The following is an 18,814-nucleotide window of genomic DNA, read 5'->3' on the forward strand; positions in this document are numbered from 1 at the left end:
CGCACGCTCATCGAATGGTGACAAACTACGATATTTAAAAATCTCAATAGGCAACGCTTTAAAAATTTAAAAAGGTTACCAATTTAGAGTTACAAAGTAGAAATAAAACCCCAGATCAGCCCTCTAGCCTTTGAAGCATGGGATACAAAAAAAAGGCAATGTTTACATCTGCCCTAACTTGAAGTGATGAAAATGCTTGCCACTTCCAGTCTCCTAGACCATAGAGGTGATCAGAGATCATGATGGTCAGCGGTCACCTCTATTGTAAACTGGCTCAACTGCCTGATCAGAAGTCTGGCTCCCTTCCGGGACGGGAAAGCCCGGAGAGGCAGGGGGAGGGGGACCCCCTTCCGCCGCCTGTAAAAGAAATCCAGTGGCTAATTAGCTGCTCGGATTGCTTTTACTTCACAGAGGATTGCCAGCTGTAAATTTTGATACTGGGGTTATAGCTGGCAGCTGTAGTAAAAAATAAAAAAGCAGTTCTGGCTGCTATAATCACCTGCTCTCTGGCGCTGTCCCTCGAAGATCCATCTGGTCACTGATCCAATACTGGTCCACTTCTAGGTTGAATGATGACCAGCTTCATTAATCCAACCTCCTGTAAACCCAGGAATGGTACCCCCGCCCCCATCTCCCATCCTGGACTTACAGGAGCAATGCTGCAGAGAGCAGTGCCATGTCCAACAGAGAAAAAGGAAGGTAAAAAGGAACTGTGGGGTCACCAAACCAAAATAGATGCAGAATAAAGGTATGTATGCCCATTTGTGATGGAGGGGTGCTTCAATGGGAGGAAGGGCTAATGGGGGGAGGATCCAAGCTCAGAGTTGGGCTTTATGGTTGCCAGGAAATGTGTCTGTACTGTAGTCTCACAAGAGGAAAAAAGGCAGAGAACAGGGGTCAATGACATGCAATTCCATTTACTAACTTTTTGGGGGGTTTATCAACATACAGCCACACTGTCATGTTTCAGACTCTGAGGGAAATGTCTAGGCAGCACAAAAAAATCAGTCAATTATCGGGCAGCAAGGCCTTGATATCCTGAAAAAGAATTTGCAGTTAAGAAAAAGTTGTTTCGATTGGGGTAAAGCAGCCAGATAGAAAACCAGTGGCGGCCCGCCCATAGGGGGCGCCCGGGCGCCGCCCCCCCTCCCCCAGGTGTAAAAAAAAAAAAGTAAAAAAAAAAAAAAAAAAGTTTAAAAAAAAAAAATAAATAAATAAAAAAACGGGCCCTTTAAGACATTTAAAAAAAAAAAATGTCATTTAACTATTTGATATAGTGTACTGTGGCGCCGGTCACAGTGCACTATGAGAAGCGCCACGTCAATGCAATCACAAGATTGCATCCATGGCGCTTCATTTGCGGGTTAAAAACCCGCCTTGCGGCGCACTGCAGAACGCCGACTGGCTTCCGCCCGTAAAATCACTGTGATTCTACGGGCGGGAGCATTGTCATTCTTAGACAGGCACGTCACTTCCGGCTTTCGGCTGCTTTACGAAACCCGGAAGTGACGTCGGCAGCTCCGTCCCTCAGCCCGAGCGGAGCTGCAAGACAGGCAGGAGGTGAGTCAAGTCACCGCATAAAGACCTTAGTTTCTACTTTGTTAAATGTTCATGCATTTAGCTGAATGAATGGAAAAAAAGCTTTCACACTTCAGCCAGAAAGGTTTCCCCAGGCCAGGCGACTTTTGCCGTGGCCAATCAGAGAATGAGCTCTGAAAGGGAAACTCCTCGCCAAATTTCTGAAAAAAATTTGGCGTGGGTTCCCCCTCCGAGAGCATACCAGGCCCTTAGGTCTGGTATGGATTCCAAGGGGAACCCCCTATGCCGAAAAAACGGCGTGGGGGTCCCCCCCAGATCCACACCAGACCCTTATCCGAGCACGCTACCCGGCCGGCCAGGAAGGGGGGTGGGGACGAGCGGGCGGCCCCCCCCTCCTGAGCCGTACCAGGCCGCGTGCCCTCAACATGGGGGGGGTGCCTTGGGGGAGGGGGGGCGTGCGGCCCCCCCACCCCAAAGCACCTTGTCCCCATGTTGATGAGGACAAGGGCCTCTTCCCGACAACCCTGGCCGTTGGTTGTCGGGGTCTGCGGGCGGGGGGCTTATCGGAATCCGGGAGCCCCCTTTAATAAGGGGGCCCCCGGATACCGGCCCCCCACCCTATGTGAATGAGTATGGGGTACAATGTACCCCTACCCATTCACCTGTGAAAAAAAGTACAAAAAAAAAACACAACACAGGGTTAAAATATTTTATTGCACAGCTCCGGGGGTCTTCCGTCTTCGGGGGTCTTCTCGCCGGACTCCTCCGCTATCTTCTTGTAGCTCTTTTGCTAGCGGAGGAGTCCGGCTTTCTTCCTCCCCGCCGGCCTCTTCTTCCGACTTCGGGGGTCTTGTCCCCCTCTTCGGTTCTTCTGCCGGGCCACCGCGCCTTCTTGTAGCTCTTTTACAGGCGGTGGCCCGGTCTTCTGCTGCCGCTGCCGCCGCCCATTCTTCTTCTTCTTCTTCTTCCTCTCCTTCTTCTCCTCCAGGAGATGTTGACTCGACGAGCTCTCCGGCCGCAATGCCAGAGCCGCGCTGTGCTGCCACTTATATAGTGACAATGGGCGGTGTCACATGGGTTGATGTCACATGGGTTGGTCACATGGGTTGATGTCACATGGCGACAGTCCATGTGACATCAACCCATGTGACATCAACCCATGTGACACCGCCCCATTGTCCCTATATAAGTAGCAGCGCAGCGCGTCCCTGGCATTCCGGCCAAGGAGATCGTCGAGGCAACATCTCCTGGAGAAGAAGGAGAGGAAGAAGAAGAAGAAGAAGAACGGGCGGCGGCGGCGGCGGCAGCAGAAGACCGGGCCACCGCCTCTAAAAGAGCTATAAGAAGGCGCGGTGGCCCGGCAGAAGAACCGAAGAGGGGGACAAGACCCCCGAAGTCGGGAGAAGAGGCCGGCGGCGAGGAAGAAAGCCGGACTCCTCCGCTAGCAAAAGAGCTACAAGAAGATAGCGGAGGAGTCCGGCGAGAAGACCCCCGAAGACGGAAGACCCCCGGAGCTGTGCAATAAAATATTTTAACCCTGTGTTGTGTTTTTTTTTGTACTTTTTTTCACAGGTGAATGGGTAGGGGTACATTGTACCCCATACTCATTCACATAGGGTGGGGGGCCGGTATCCGGGGGCCCCCTTATTAAAGGGGGCTCCCGGATTCCGATAAGCCCCCCGCCCGCAGACCCCGACAACCAACGGCCAGGGTTGTCGGGAAGAGGCCCTTGTCCTCATCAACATGGGGACAAGGTGCTTTGGGGTGGGGGGGCCGCACGCCCCCCCCTCCCCCAAGGCACCCCCCCATGTTGAGGGCACGCGGCCTGGTACGGCTCAGGAGGGGGGGGCCGCCCGCTCGTCCCCACCCCCTTTCCTGGCCGGCCGGGTAGCGTGCTCGGATAAGGGTCTGGTGTGGATCTGGGGGGGACCCCCACGCCGTTTTTTCGGCGTAGGGGGTTCCCCTTGGAATCCATACCAGACCTAAGGGCCTGGTATGCTCTCGGAGGGGGAACCCACGTCAATTTTTTTTTCCGATTACATAAGGGGCGTGTTTTATGAGAAGTGGGAGGGGCCAAAATGGTGGGCGGGGTCATGATGGGCGGGGTCTGGCGCCCCCCCATCCAAAAACTTCACCAGCCGCCACTGCAGAAAACCTGTGTGAGAAACCTCTGGTGCACACTGCTTATCTCAGATTCCCATTATGCATGCTTGCTCTGGGACAGCCTGTTCAGCTTCAATGCAAATGCTGTCACTGACAATGACTTAGTATAGTTAAGAATAGTGATGGACGAACTTCCGACGGGACGTTTCGCGAACGCGAAACGCGAACGGGCACAAACGTTCGCGAAAACGACCGTTCGCCGCGGGCTCCATTGACTTCAATGGGAGGCGAATTTCGCAAACCTTTAGGTCGAATTTGCGGCCACGGGGTAATTATTAGGGGGTAGCACGTAGTCCCACCACCTGGACAATAGCATAATACATGTATGAGGTGAATTTGGGATCGATAACTACAAGCATTTTTTTTTTATTTGGGAAATTGTTCTGACAATTCAGGACTATGGAGCTAATGAAGGCAATGGAGGAGAGGGAAGGTCAGGGACCAGGGTAGGCAAACAAGAGGGTGCAGGAGATACAGAGCACTGACAGCAGCACCGTAATACAGAGCACTGACATCAGCACCGTGACATACAGCGCTGACAGCAGCTCCGTGACATACAGCGCTGACAGCAGCTCCGTGACATACAGCGCTGACAGCAGCTCCGTGACATACAGCGCTGACAGCAGCACCGTGACATACAGCGCTGACAGCAGCTCCGTGACATACAGCGCTGACAGCAGCTTGACAGCAGCTCCGTGACATACAGCGCTGACAGCAGCTCCGTGACATACAGCACTGACAGCAGCTCCGTGACATACAGCGCTGACAGCAGCTCCGTGACATACAGCGCTGACAGCAGCACCGTGACATACAGCGCTGACAGCAGCTCCGTGACATACAGCGCTGACAGCAGCTCCGTGACATACAGCGCTGACAGCAGCTCCGTGACATACAGCACTGACAGCAGCTCCGTGACATACAGCGCTGACAGCAGCTCCGTGACATACAGCGCTGACAGCAGCACCGTGACATACAGCGCTGACAGCAGCTCCGTGACATACAGCGCTGACAGCAGCTCCGTGACATACAGCGCTGACAGCAGCTCCGTGACATACAGCGCTGACAGCAGCACCGTAAGCAGCCCCAGGAGGAAGTCAGCACAGCACAGGGATGGTGTGATCCCCTCATAATAAGAACCCCCAGGAGGAAGTCAGCACAGCACAGGGATGGTGGGAGCCCCTCATAATAAGAACCCCCAGGAGGAAGTCAGCACAGCACAGGGATGGTGGGAGCCCCTCATAATAAGAACACCCAGGAGGAAGTCAGCACAGCACAGGGATGGTGGGAACCCCTCATAATAAGCAGCCCCAGTAGAAATATGACACCGCTCAACCTCTTCAAAGAGGAGGGTAGGGGCATATAGTACGGTGTGCTTTTTTGGGTCAGGGAAGTGAGCCAAATGAATTAAGAAGGTCTGTGTGCTTGATTCCAAAAATTGTTTATAGACATATACATGGTCTACTGATCACATGTGTTGAATTCCTCCGAGATCCATGCCTCATTCATTTTTAGAAATGTGAGGTAGTTAACACTGTCGTGAGCTAGGCGAGTACGCTTATCGGTCACAATCCCCCCTGCTGCGCTGAACGTCCTTTCGGACAGGACACTGGATGAGGGGCAAGCCAACAGTTCGATTGCAAATTGGGCAAGCTCTGGCCAGAGGTCAAGCCTGCCCACCCAGTAGTCTAGGGGTTCATCACTCCTCAGAGCGTCCACATCGGCCGTTAACCCAATGTAGTCGGACACCTGACGGTCTAGGCGTTCCCTGATGCTGGATCCGGATGACACCTGTCGATGGGTCGGCTGAAAGAATGACCTCATATCCGAAGTCACCAACACATCTTCAAACCGGCCTCTTCTTGCAGGCGCTGTTGGATTGGTACCCGCAAATCCTTCTCTGGGAGTGGGAATTGCTCCTCTGCCAGCGCACGCAAAAGCAGAATGCAGCATTTCTCGAAGCAAGGCCTGGAAGTGCTGCATTCTGACAGCCCTCTGCGACGGCGGTAACATTTCCGCCATTTTGTGTTTGTACCGGGGATCTAAGTACGTTGCCACCCAGTACTGGTCCTTGACCCTCATGCTTTTTATACGGGGGTCCCTATTAAAACACTGGAGCATGAAGGCCCCCATTTGCACTCAAGCGGAAGGTATGTGGTGGTGGTGGTGTTGTTGGTGGTAGTGTCTTTGGGGGTGCACATAGCAGAGAGTGAAGAAGAGGGTGCAGATCGAGAGGATGAGGAGGGTGCAGAAGAATAAGGCTGAGTGAGCCACTCAACCAAGTCTGGTGCGTCCTTTAAAGTAATTGAACGCACCTTCTGCAACTTCCCACTTTGGCTCAAGGCTGTTGCTCCTGCCCTACCCCTACCACCCCTGCGGAAGGGCCTGCCTCTTCCTCTGCCTGTCATTTTTTAAATCACCCTGTGACAAAACTCTTAGTCCCTATACCGCTGAAGGACTGCTGCAGTATAGGGCAGCGGTCAGCAGTAGTGCACGTCAACCCTATGTATTGTGGACCGATAGCGGTCCTTACAGAACAGCAGACTGTACTGCACTCAGGCCTATGTACCGTAGCACCCTATACCAAGTTACCAGTCCTTATAAAAACTTTTGTGGACCAAGCAGGTTGTGTGTTAGTGATTAGCAGACTGTACGTCAGTCCCTATACCAATGAAGGACTGCTGCAGTATAGGGCAGCGGTCAGCAGTAGTGCACGGCAACCCTATGTATTGTGGACCGATAGCGGTCCTTACAGAACAGCAGACTGTACTGCACTCAGGCCTATGTACCGTAGCACCCTATACCAAGTTACCAGTCCTTATAAGAACTTTTGTGGACCAAGCAGGTTGTGTGTTAGTGATTAGCAGACTGTACGTCAGTCCCTATACCAATGAAGGACTGCTGCAGTATAGGGCAGCGGTCAGCAGTAGTGCACGTCAACCCTATGTATTGTGGACCGATAGCGGTCCTTACAGAACAGCAGACTGTACTGCACTCAGGCCTATGTACCGTAGCACCCTATACCAAGTTACCAGTCCTTATAAAAACTTTTGTGGACCAAGCAGGTTGTGTGTTAGTGATTAGCAGACTGTACGTCAGTCCCTATACCAATGAAGGACTGCTGCAGTATAGGGCAGCGGTCAGCAGTAGTGCACGGCAACCCTATGTATTGTGGACCGATAGCGGTCCTTACAGAACAGCAGACTGTAACGCACTCAGGCCTATGTACCGTAGCACCCTATACCAAGTTACCAGTCCTTATAAGAACTTTTGTGGACCAAGCAGGTTGTGTGTTAGTGATTAGCAGACTGTACGTCAGTCCCTATACCAATGAAGGACTGCTGCAGTATAGGGCAGCGGTCAGCAGTAGTGCACGGCAACCCTATGTATTGTGGACCGATAGCGGTCCTTACAGAACAGCAGACTGTACTGCACTCAGGCCTATGTACCGTAGCACCCTATACCAAGTTACCAGTCCTTATAAGAACTTTTGTGGACCAAGCAGGTTGTGTGTTAGTGTTTAGCAGACTGTGCGTCAGTCCCTATACCGCTGAAGGACTGCTGCAGTATAGGGCAGCGGTCAGCAGTAGTGCACGGCAACCCTATGTATTGTGGACCGATAGCGGTCCTTACAGAACAGCAGACTGTACTGCACTCAGGCCTATGTACCGTAGCACCCTATACCAAGTTACCAGTCCTTATAAGAACTTTTGTGGACCAAGCAGGTTGTGTGTTAGTGTTTAGCAGACTGTGCGTCAGTCCCTATACCGCTGAAGGACTGCTGCAGTATAGGGCAGCGGTCAGCAGTAGTGCACGGCAACCCTATGTATTGTGGACCGATAGCGGTCCTTACAGAACAGCAGACTGTACTGCACTCAGGCCTATGTACCGTAGCACCCTATACCAAGTTACCAGTCCTTATAAGAACTTTTGTGGACCAAGCAGGTTGTGTGTTAGTGTTTAGCAGACTGTGCGTCAGTCCCTATACCGCTGAAGGACTGCTGCAGTATAGGGCAGCGGTCAGCAGTAGTGCACGGCAACCCTATGTATTGTGGACCGATAGCGGTCCTTACAGAACAGCAGACTGTAACGCACTCAGGCCTATGTACCGTAGCACCCTATACCAAGTTACCAGTCCTTATAAGAACTTTTGTGGACCAAGCAGGTTGTGTGTTAGTGATTAGCAGACTGTACGTCAGTCCCTATACCAATGAAGGACTGCTGCAGTATAGGGCAGCGGTCAGCAGTAGTGCACGGCAACCCTATGTATTGTGGACCGATAGCGGTCCTTACAGAACAGCAGACTGTAACGCACTCAGGCCTATGTACCGTAGCACCCTATACCAAGTTACCAGTCCTTATAAGAACTTTTGTGGACCAAGCAGGTTGTGTATTAGTGTTTAGCAGACTGTGCGTCAGTCCCTATACCGCTGAAGGACTGCTGCAGTATAGGGCAGCGGTCAGCAGTAGTGCACGGCAACCCTATGTATTGTGGACCGATAGCAGTCCTTACAGAACAGCAGACTGTACTGCACTCAGGCCTATGTACCGTAGCACCCTATACCAAGTTACCAGTCCTTATAAGAACTTTTGTGGACCAAGCAGGTTGTGTGTTAGTGTTTAGCAGACTGTGCGTCAGTCCCTATACCGCTGAAGGACTGCTGCAGTATAGGGCAGCGGTCAGCAGTAGTGCACGTCAACCCTATGTATTGTGGACCGATAGCGGTCCTTACAGAACAGCAGACTGTAACGCACTCAGGCCTATGTACCGTAGCACCCTATACCAAGTTACCAGTCCTTATAAGAACTTTTGTGGACCAAGCAGGTTGTGTATTAGTGTTTAGCAGACTGTGCGTCAGTCCCTATACCGCTGAAGGACTGCTGCAGTATAGGGCAGCGGTCAGCAGTAGTGCACGGCAACCCTATCTATTGTGGACCGATAGCGGTCCTTACAGAACAGCAGACTGTACCGCACCCAAGCCTATGTACCGTAGCACCCTAGACAGACCAAGTTACCAGTCCTGATAAAGAGCTTTGTGGAACAAGTGAGTTGTGAATGATTAGCAGACTGCAGCAGAAGGGCAGCAGTCAAGTATAATATTCTTTCTATATTTGGAAGAAAGAATATTATACGTGTACAAGCCTATTACCGTACCACTGATACCAGTCCTGAAAAGAACCTTTGTGGAACTAATAGTAACAGCAAGTCTTTAAAATTATCCTCACTGCCTGACACACTGCTTCCTGCCTGTCCCTATACAAATTGGCAAAAAAGAGTAGGCTGGAACGATTAGCTGGAACAGCTCTTTTGTGGACCTGATAGTAACAGCTAATGATGATGATGATGATGATGATGAAGAAAGACTAATCTGGCTGAGCTGTCCCTAAAATAGCAGCATACAGCGCTCTGTCCCTTTATCTAAACTGACAAAAGAAACTCAGGCTGCTGACCTAACACCTATACCAGTCCTGAAAAGAACTTTTGTGTACCAAATAGCTAGCGTTTTCTCTGTCCCTACTCCACACAGGATCCTTTCCCTACAGTGACAGAAGAAAGAATGTAAAATGGCCACCGGATCGGGTGTATTTATAGGTTAGGGGGAATGTCCAAGTGTCCATGAGCTGTCATGTCTCAATTGGTTGTCCTGTAACACATGATAAACGTGTCACGAAAGGTTAAAGTTCTTGTATACATTAAACACGTAAGTCCGCCGGGGCGAACGACGGAAAAAGGCGTTCGAACCCGCGGACGGCGAAAGTCGGAAATTCGCCGCGAAACGACCGCCGGGCGAACCGTTCGGCCATCACTAGTTAAGAATATGAGAAAGACATCTGCCATTTAAGGCTTCTTAAACTTGTGTTTTACTTCACAATATATTCCCTTGAAAAAACAGACGTGATGTGATTGCATTACAGGCCCTCTTTGAAAACTCATTGAAAGTTGAGTCGACAAGCAATATGTGGCTTGTTTTGCCTGCGGAGCCCCAAGGTTGTCAATAATCCAGCTCTTCTTCTTTTCATCCCTTACTTATGTGAGATTTATAGAAGGAAGCTTTTCTGCTTATTTTATTTTTTCAAGTCGCCTCTCCAAATTTCATAATTTTTCCTATTTCAGAGCTTTGTAAAATGCAGCCTGAAAAGATCAAAGCGGCCTCTTTATTAAACAACAATTACCCTCCACTGCTTTCTTCTACAAAGGCGGCAATTAAAAAATACTGCTTGGAACCAGAAGGATTTGAATCCTTCCACAGCAGCAGAACACCGCGTGTGGAAACAAACATATAATATTATACACACCAAGGAAAATGGTGTCTGAAATTTACAGTAAAACCTTTGATTGAGAGTAACTTGGTTTGAGAGCGATTTGCAAGACAAGCTAAATTTTTTAATAAATTTTGACTGCCATAACAACGATATTCTACTTCAAAGAGCCGACCAGGGGTGGACTGACCATTCGGCCACTCGGGCAATGCCCGACGGCCCCGGGCCACTAGGGGGCCCCATCAGGGTTGCCAGCCTCAGTAAAACCAGGGACAGTATGTAAAAATTTGTGTTTTCTGTTACATCTGTCTCTGAAATGTCCCTTACCGACATCATTTTGGGCTAAAAATCCTGAGATTATAGCTGCCCCACCTCTCCAGTACCTTCTCAGCCAATAGAAACATGTCTGTGTATACTGTAAAACAGGCATTTGCCCGGTGGGCCGGGGCTGCCCGTGGCCTGTTGATGATCCGGCCGCTCAGCGGGAGGTAAGCGGCGGCCGCGGCCTGATCGTGGGTAACACAGGCCGCAGCCGCCGCTCGCCTACCGCCATACGGCCGTGCCTGTGTCATGCGGAACTGTCGGCTGCATGGGCTGTGCTGTGTGTCTCTCTCACACACAGCTCAGCCTCAGCGCCGCGCTGACAGTTCCGCTCTCCTCCTCCAGCCATGGGCGTCCGCACGGTGGGGAAAGCTTCAGGCTACTGTCACTATTCCCCCCCTCGCTCCCCCTCCCCTTCTCACGTCGGCAGCAGGGAAAGAGAAGGCGTTCTTGTATGGTCGTTTTCCCTCCCCATTGGCCAACACAGAGGGCCAATCAGAAGAAACTAGAGGGGCATCATGGGAAATGTAGTCCCAGAGATACATGGCACCATTGGTCTCAGCAAGGAGCAGACTACAGTCCCCAGCATGCACTCTGCTGGGGTGAAAGAGAAAACCCAGAAACAAGCTGAGGAGGAGTGCTTGTAGCAGCTACTACAAGAGACATGGCAAATAAAACAGAGGACTGTGCTGGGAGAACTAATAGCCCCAGCACAACCAGAGAGAGAGGGCGACGCTGTACCCGCAGCGCCAGAGGGAGCCACCCTGTACCCGCAGAGCCAGAGGGAGCCACCCTGTACCCGCAGCGCCAGAGAGCAGGTCAGTGTCACTGGGCCATGGACACAATAGGAGACAGACAGTACTGGCATGGCCACAATAGGACTGGGACACTATAATATAAAGGGGACTTCCCCGTAAAAGGGCACTGTAATCATTGCAGTGCCCCTTTTTAGTGCAGTTCCCTTTATATCACAGTGTCCCTGCACATTACAGTGTGGAGGACCAACACCAGCCACCCCCGCCAATGTCTACCCGAACCCCCCCCCCCCCCCCCGGTCCCTGGAAAGGTTGGCTGCTCAATCTAAAATGCCCGGGCCTATTTTTTGTCCCAGTCCGGGCCTGGTGTACATGTATGTGATTGTATACTGTGTGTGTGTGTATACTGTGTGGCAACATAATCTCTGATTGCCTGGGGGCCCCATAATCTCTGATTGCCCGGGGGCCCCATGAGTTGTCAGTCCGCCCCTGGAGCCGACATATAAAGACAGCGGGTGTAAGTGGTTAATGAAGGTACAACATTTAGCAACATATTGCTAAACTTAGAGGTGCCTCTCTTCTCTTTTATACTCTGTAGCTCCTGATGGATTTTGCTTCTAATTCCGTTGTGGAGGCTTCCATTTGTAGATGGACATTTTATGGTTACACAATCTATCACATTGCTATAATCTTTTTATATAGACCATAAAAAGAAGGACTAATGAATAAATGGATGTGAAACAAATCATCTGAGATTCCATTATTCCTTATGGGGAATTCACCTTGATATGAGTTCTTTGGATTACAAGCATGTTTTCGGAATGAATTATGCTTGTAATCCAAGGTTTTACTGTATATAGGGTGATAAAAAACTTAAAAATAGCAGCGATTACTGAGGATTAAAACTTTAAGTAAGTTGGCCTTACGTGCAGTGACGTCACTAGTGTTGATGTTACCTGGTGTGGTAAAACATGGTGTCACCCCCCCACCCCCCCCCCCAGCAAGCCCACCACAGTGCTCCCTCCCCACCACTGCTAGCCTGCTGCATGGCAGCCATCTTTATGACGTGACCAGGGATGTTTTATAAAAGCAGTGGGCCTGTGTGCAAGATCATAGTTTGGGGCTTAATACCAGAGAAAGTAAAAATTAGGTATGGTTTTTCAGGAGCTCTAGGTAGCGCCTGCTGCTTACATAGTACAGTAAAGATGCCCGACGATTGAGGGGTTAAATGCCTTTTTGGCTCCCGCTCAGCTCCTTCCTGACATTTTTTGCCCAGAACCTAAAATTTGAAAGAAACTCCTATTAGAAACGAAGAGGGGATGGAGGGATAGAGACAGGAGAAGGTGGGGGTGATATGGAGGAGAGATAGGAATAGGAAGGAGAGAGAGAGATGGGGGGGGGGGGTGGAAAAGGAGAGAAATGCAAATAGGGGAGAGAGAGAGGAGGGAAAGAGCTGGGGAGAGAGAGAAGAGGGGTTGAGAGGGAGGGGGTGAGAAAGGGAGGTGGGGTGATAGAGGGGGCGAGAGAGATGATTGAAGAGAGGGGGTGAGAGAGAGGAGGGGTGAGAGAGGGGGATGAGAGAGAGAGGAGGGTTAGAGAGTGAGAGGGGGGATAAGAGAGGGGGGCTCCCCTACCCCCCCAATACTACACCAGGAGACTCCCCCCCACTCCCAAAAACTACACCACCCAAAAAATGTATACTGTAATCTGTATAATTATATCAGCCGGGTTCCCTGATCAGTACATGGTGGTGAAGGAATGTCCAGTCATGTCACCTAATATTATGGAATCTCGCCTTCCTGCAGCCTGCCGGTTCCCTTACCAGCTGTGTGTAGCGAGGCACAATCACAGCTCAGGACTCTGACCATAAGTGAGCAACTTTGTGGATTGGAGGCTGCTGCCAGCTCCTGCTTGGCTCCCCTCACTGTCACTGAATGGTTAGTCTGCCCCTGTTGTCACCCCTGTTGGCAATCATAAGACTTTCATATAAAAATAAAAAGACTTAAGTGACATAAATAGTTCATATAGTGATTATAAACAAAAGTTAATTTCAATGGTGATTGTGAGGGAAGATCCAAAATTTGACTTAAGGAATCACCACAACAAGTGCATCCACCACCCAGTAGAGAAGATTGAATACACTTACCATAAGGCAGCATCAACCAAGTATGTAGTAATAATGGTGAGTAGGGATGAGCCGAACACCCCCCAGTTCGGTTCACACCAGAACCTTCGAACGGACCAAAAATGAGTACGAACTTTAGAACCCTATTAAAGTTTATGGGACTCGAACATTCAAAATCAAAAGTGCTAATTTTAAAGGCTAATATGCAAGATATGCAACAGACAACACCAGCAATAAGGGATATCTTCAGGTGTATACTGTGCTGGAGGCACACAACACCCACTTTAACTTCTGCAGATGCCTGTATTAGAGAACACCAGCAATAAAGGGTAGATACAGGTGTATACTGTGCTGTGCTGGAGGCACACAACACCCACTAACTCCTGCAGATGCCTGTATTAGAGAACACCAGCATAAAAGGGTAGATACAGGTGTATACTGTGCTGGAGGCACATAACACCCACTAACTCCTGTAGATGCCTGTATTAGAAAACACCAGCAAAAAAGGGTAGATACAGGTGTATACTGTGCTGGAGGCACACAACACCCACTTTAACTCCTGCACATGCCTGAGAAAAGAACACTGTCCCTGCCTATCTTGCTCTTTCCCTGCACGCCGGAACACACTACACAAGGCTGCCACGCTGGCAGCCTTATATAGTGTGCAGCGTGTACTAAACCACCTGAGCTATAATTGGCCACATTATGGCTCTCCTCACTGCCAGCGCTGTGATTGGCCAAGCATGCAGTGTCACAGTGCATGCTTGGCCAATCATGAGCCAGCAATGCATTGCGATGGCGTAGTGCATTGTGGGCCGTTCGTACCACACGAATTTGGTGCGAACGGTCCACAAAGTTCTGAATTCGCCGAACAGACACGTTCGAGACGAACACCGAGCTCATCCCTAATGGTCAGGATGGTAGTCAGGACGGTAGTCACAGAGATGGCATCCAGAAGTGAGGCAGCAAGGTTCACCACCGCAGTCAGGCCGCTTGTCAAGTTATGAGCTCCAACATCCATAAAAAACAAGAGACCTCCACATAGTGTAAAACCATTTGATTATGGATTTTATTAAAAAGTAGAAAACTTACATTAATCCTGGGATATCAGGCATCAATGAAACTTCTCCTTATTGTGATCACATAAGCATTGGAAAATGGGTGCAATGACATGGAACGGACTCATCTGATGGTTCTGCTTAGTAGCAGCTGCAACCATGGACAGGGGAGAGCTGGCAGCCTTAAGCCTGGGGGGCAAGTCCAGTCAAGTGGCCCATTGAACTACAGAATCAAAACACCATCAACAGTGCCCATCAATTCAGCCTCACCAGTGCCCATCAATGCAGCCCCATCAGTGCCCATCAGCGTATTCTCACCAGTGCCCATCAGTGTAGCCTCACCAGTGTCCATCCGCACAGCCTCACCAGCGTCCACCAATGCAGCCTCACCAGTGCCCATCAATGCAGCCTCAACAGTGCCCATCAGCTCTGCCTCACCAGTGCCCATCAGCTCTGCCTCATCAGTGCCCATCAATGCAGTCTGTTCAGTGCATGGGGATTAGAGAGAGGAGAGCCACTGGATTACACAGAGATCTCCTGCTTACCAAGCTCGGCCGCTGTCATGCAAAGTCCCGCCTCCTGGACCACCTCCTATGATAAACGTCATCAGTGTGCTGTCTATCATAGGAGCCAGTCCAGGAGGCGGGACTTCGTATGACTGTGACTGCCAGATAAGCTGGAGATCCCTGCTCTGTGTAATCTGGCGGCACTCATCTTCCCTCCCAGCAGCCCAATGGGCCCAGCGGGACCCATGGGGGGGGCCGGCCCTGGCACCCTCCCACTGCCTCAGCTCCACCCTGGATCGGCCCTGCAAAGCGGGGAAACAAACCGTGGACAGATTTAATCCAGGGACAGTATCCTCAGTCCGGCGACTTTCCCCGGAAATCAGGGATGTCTGGCCACCCTAGGCTAGTGGCCAGCAGGCCCCACAGGCAATGACCAGCAGGCCCAACAGGCCATGGTCAGCTCCCAGCAGGACCCACAGGTCCGTGGCCAGCACATTTTACAGGCCAGTGACCAGCAGAACTTACAGACCAGTGGCCAGCAGGAACCACAAGTTAGTGGCCAGCAGGACCCACAGGTTGTGGGTCCTGCTGGGAGCTGCCCACAGACCCGGCCCCACCCCGGCCTCATTGGATTTGATTGACAGCAGCGGGAGCCAATGGCTGCACTGCTATCAATCTATCCAATCAAGATCCGAGAGCCCGCGGAGAGAAATACATTGCGTCCCCGCCGACTAAATGAAGGGATTCAGGTAAGTAAAGCGAGGGGCTAGGGGACCAGTGGCTGCCAGGTGTTTTTTCACCTTAATGCATCCTATGCATTAAGGCAGCCTTTCTCAACCTTTTCAATACAGAGGAACCCTTGAAATAGTTCTCCGGTCTCAGGGAACCCCTGCTAAAAATTAGAAATCAAACTCATGATAGATTAGTGTGATGGTCAGTGGGAAGAATGGTCCCTACACTTGTGGTCATTGGGAAGAATTACCTCCTTACAGATAGTTAAAAAGATCAATGGTGTCAGTGAGAACTTGTCTGAGAGGCAGAAATCGCCCATTGCTGAAGAAACCCCTAGCAACCTCTGGAGGAACCCTAGGGTTTCATTGAACCCTGGTTGAGAATCACTGCATTAAGGTGAAAAAACACCTAGCAGCCATGGCTCATCCTGCGATCATCCACCACTGTTCTCTTTGTGGACATCCAGGCCTTTTATGTTGCTGATCTCACCAGTGCATTCTTCTTTCCTTTAGAATGTACCAAACTGTTGACCACTCTTAATGTTGCTGCTATCTTTCTGATGGATTTGTTTTGTTTTTGAAGCCTTACAATGGCCTGTTTCACTTGCATGGACAGCTCCTTTGAACGCATGATGTAGGTTCACAGCAATAGATTCCAAATGTAAATATCCCACAATCAACTCCAGATAGGGTTGCCACCTGTCTGGGATTCACCCGGACAGTATGGGTTTTGAAACATGTGTCCGGGTCTCTGGCCGCCTGAGATACGGGCACACTATTATCATCACCTCTAAACCCCTGGCGAATCAGAGTAATGGAATGCCCGCAGCCTGTGCGGGGTATCTTCGTTCCCGTATGCCACCTGTGAGCTCCACTTTTTATGGCAGGGGAGACCCGACATCTCTCCCCGCTGCCCTCAGCTGCCGCACACATACACAGTGCAGAGAGAGTGCTGTGGAGAGAACTGAACCCGCCCCTCCTCCTCCTGCTGTGTTATTTTTCTGTGTACACAGAGGATGAGGAGGGGAGGAGAAGGCTCACTATGCTGCCGACAATGCTGCTGGACTAAGATCATCTATCTGAGCTAATTCACAGTGAGTTTTCCAGAGGTGGGGCCCATGGAGGGCAGGGCGAGGGGGGAACTAGCCTCCAGTTCACTTTGAATGTTTTTGGGGGGGATATCTTCTAGGGGGCACTTTAGTACCTGTGCAACAAGAGGGCTTGGATATGAAATCTACCCCGTTAGCACATATCCTCTTCCCCCAATATTAAAGAGATGATGTCTGCCACAGAGGGGGTGGCCCTTGGCACCCCACAAGAGGTTTGCAAAATTGCTCCAGGTGCCCACACTAGTTCCCCCCTTCCAGGCAAGTTAGTGGAGCAAAGTGCGGGTTCCAGGTCACAGGGCAGGTTCACACTATGAAAACACAGGAACGCGATGTGCGTTCTGTGCAAATCACATGTGACCCGGGTGCAATTTCAGCTCAATTATGTATGACCATCTCCTGTACCATGTCCACACACTCTCTAAACCATCTCCTGTATCACATATGCAGTCTCTGACCATCTCCTGTACCATGTCTGCAGTCTCTGACCATCTCCTGTACTTTGCAGTCTCTGACCATCTCCTGTATCATGTATGCAGTCTGTGACCATCTCCTGTACCATGTCTGCACATTCTCTGACCATCTCCTGTATCATGTATGCAGTCTCTGACCATCTCCTGTACCATGTCCACACACTCTCTGACCATCTCCTGCATCATGTATACAGTTTCTGTCCATCTCCTTACCATGTCTACAGTCTCTGACCATCTCCTGTACCATGTCTGCACATTCTCTGACCATCTCCTGTATCAAGTATGCAGTCTCTGATCATCTCCTGTACCATGTCCACACACTCTCTGACCATCTCTTGCATCATGTATGCAGTTTCTGACCCTCTCCTGTATCATGTCTGCACTCTCTGACCATCTCCTGTACTTTGCACTCTCTGACCATCTCCTGTATCATGTCTGCAGTCCCTGACCATCTACTGTATCATGTCTGCAGTGTCTGACCATCTCATGTACCATAGCCACACACTCTCTGACCATCTCCTGTACTATGCCTGCAGTCTCTGACCATCTTTTGTACCATGTCCGCACACTCTCTGACCATCTCCTGTATCATGTATGCAGTTTCTTACCATCTCCTGTACTTTGTCTGCAGTCTCTGACCATCTCTTGTATCATGTCTGCAATCTCTGACCATCTCCTGTATCACGTCTGCACACTCTCTGACCATCTCATTTATCATGTCTGCAGTCTCTGGCCATCTCCTGTACGATGTCCATATACTCTTTGACCATCTCCTGCATCATGTATGCATTTTCTGACCCTCTCTTGTATCATGTCTGCACTCTCTGACCATCTCCTGTACTATGTCTGCAGTTTCTGACCATCTTTTGTACTATGTCCACATACTCTCTGACCATCTCCTGTATCATGTCTACAATCTCTGACCATCTCCTGTATCATGTCTGCAGTATCTGACCATCTCCTGTACTATGTCTGCAGTCTCTAGCCATCTCCTATACTATGTTTGTAGTCTCAGACAATTTCCTGTACTATGTCTGAAGCTCTGACCATCTTTTGTATCATGTCTGTAGCCTCTGAACATCTCTTGCAGTGGCGGAACTACCACCATAGCGACCCGTGCGGTCGCTACGGGGCCCGCAGCTGAGGAGGGCCCGGTGAGCGGGCGGCAGGTGAGCCGCCGAGCTCCTTGTCCGCTCGGCGCTCGTACAGTCACACTGACTGTACGAGCAGACACAGCCAGGTGACTCGGCGGCGGCGGGGGGTTGTTGGGGAAGCTGCGGGGAGGCTTAGTGGCTGGCCAATCAGCGGATGGCGGGGCAGAGAGATGACATCATCTCTCACCGCCCGGCGCCCGCCCTGCAAACTGCCAGCTCCGCTCTCACTCACTGTGCAGGCAGCAGAGATTACATCCTCTCTCTGCTGCCTGACTCAGACTGGCAAACAGAGCGACTTTAACAGGAAAGTGACAATCCGCAATGTGTGACAGGTGACATGCCAAAGTGACAATCCGCAATGTGTGACAGGTGACATGCCAAAGTGACAATCCGCAATGTGTGACAGGTGACATGCCAAAGTGACAATCCGCAATGGATGGCAGGTGACATGGCAAGTGGAAAATCCGCAATGTGTGACAGGTGACGTGGCAAGTGGACAATCTGCAATGTGTAGCATGTGACGTGGCAAGGGGACAATCTGAAACTTGTGGCAGGTGACGTGGCAAATGGACAATCCACAATGTGTGGCAGGTGACGTGGCAAGTGAACAATCCGCAATGTGTGG

The sequence above is a fragment of the Lithobates pipiens genome, unplaced genomic scaffold, assembly GCF_037356315.1.
Source record: "Lithobates pipiens isolate NorthernLeopardFrog02 unplaced genomic scaffold, aLitPip1_a1.2 Scaffold_18, whole genome shotgun sequence".
Lineage (NCBI taxonomy): Eukaryota > Metazoa > Chordata > Amphibia > Anura > Ranidae > Lithobates > Lithobates pipiens.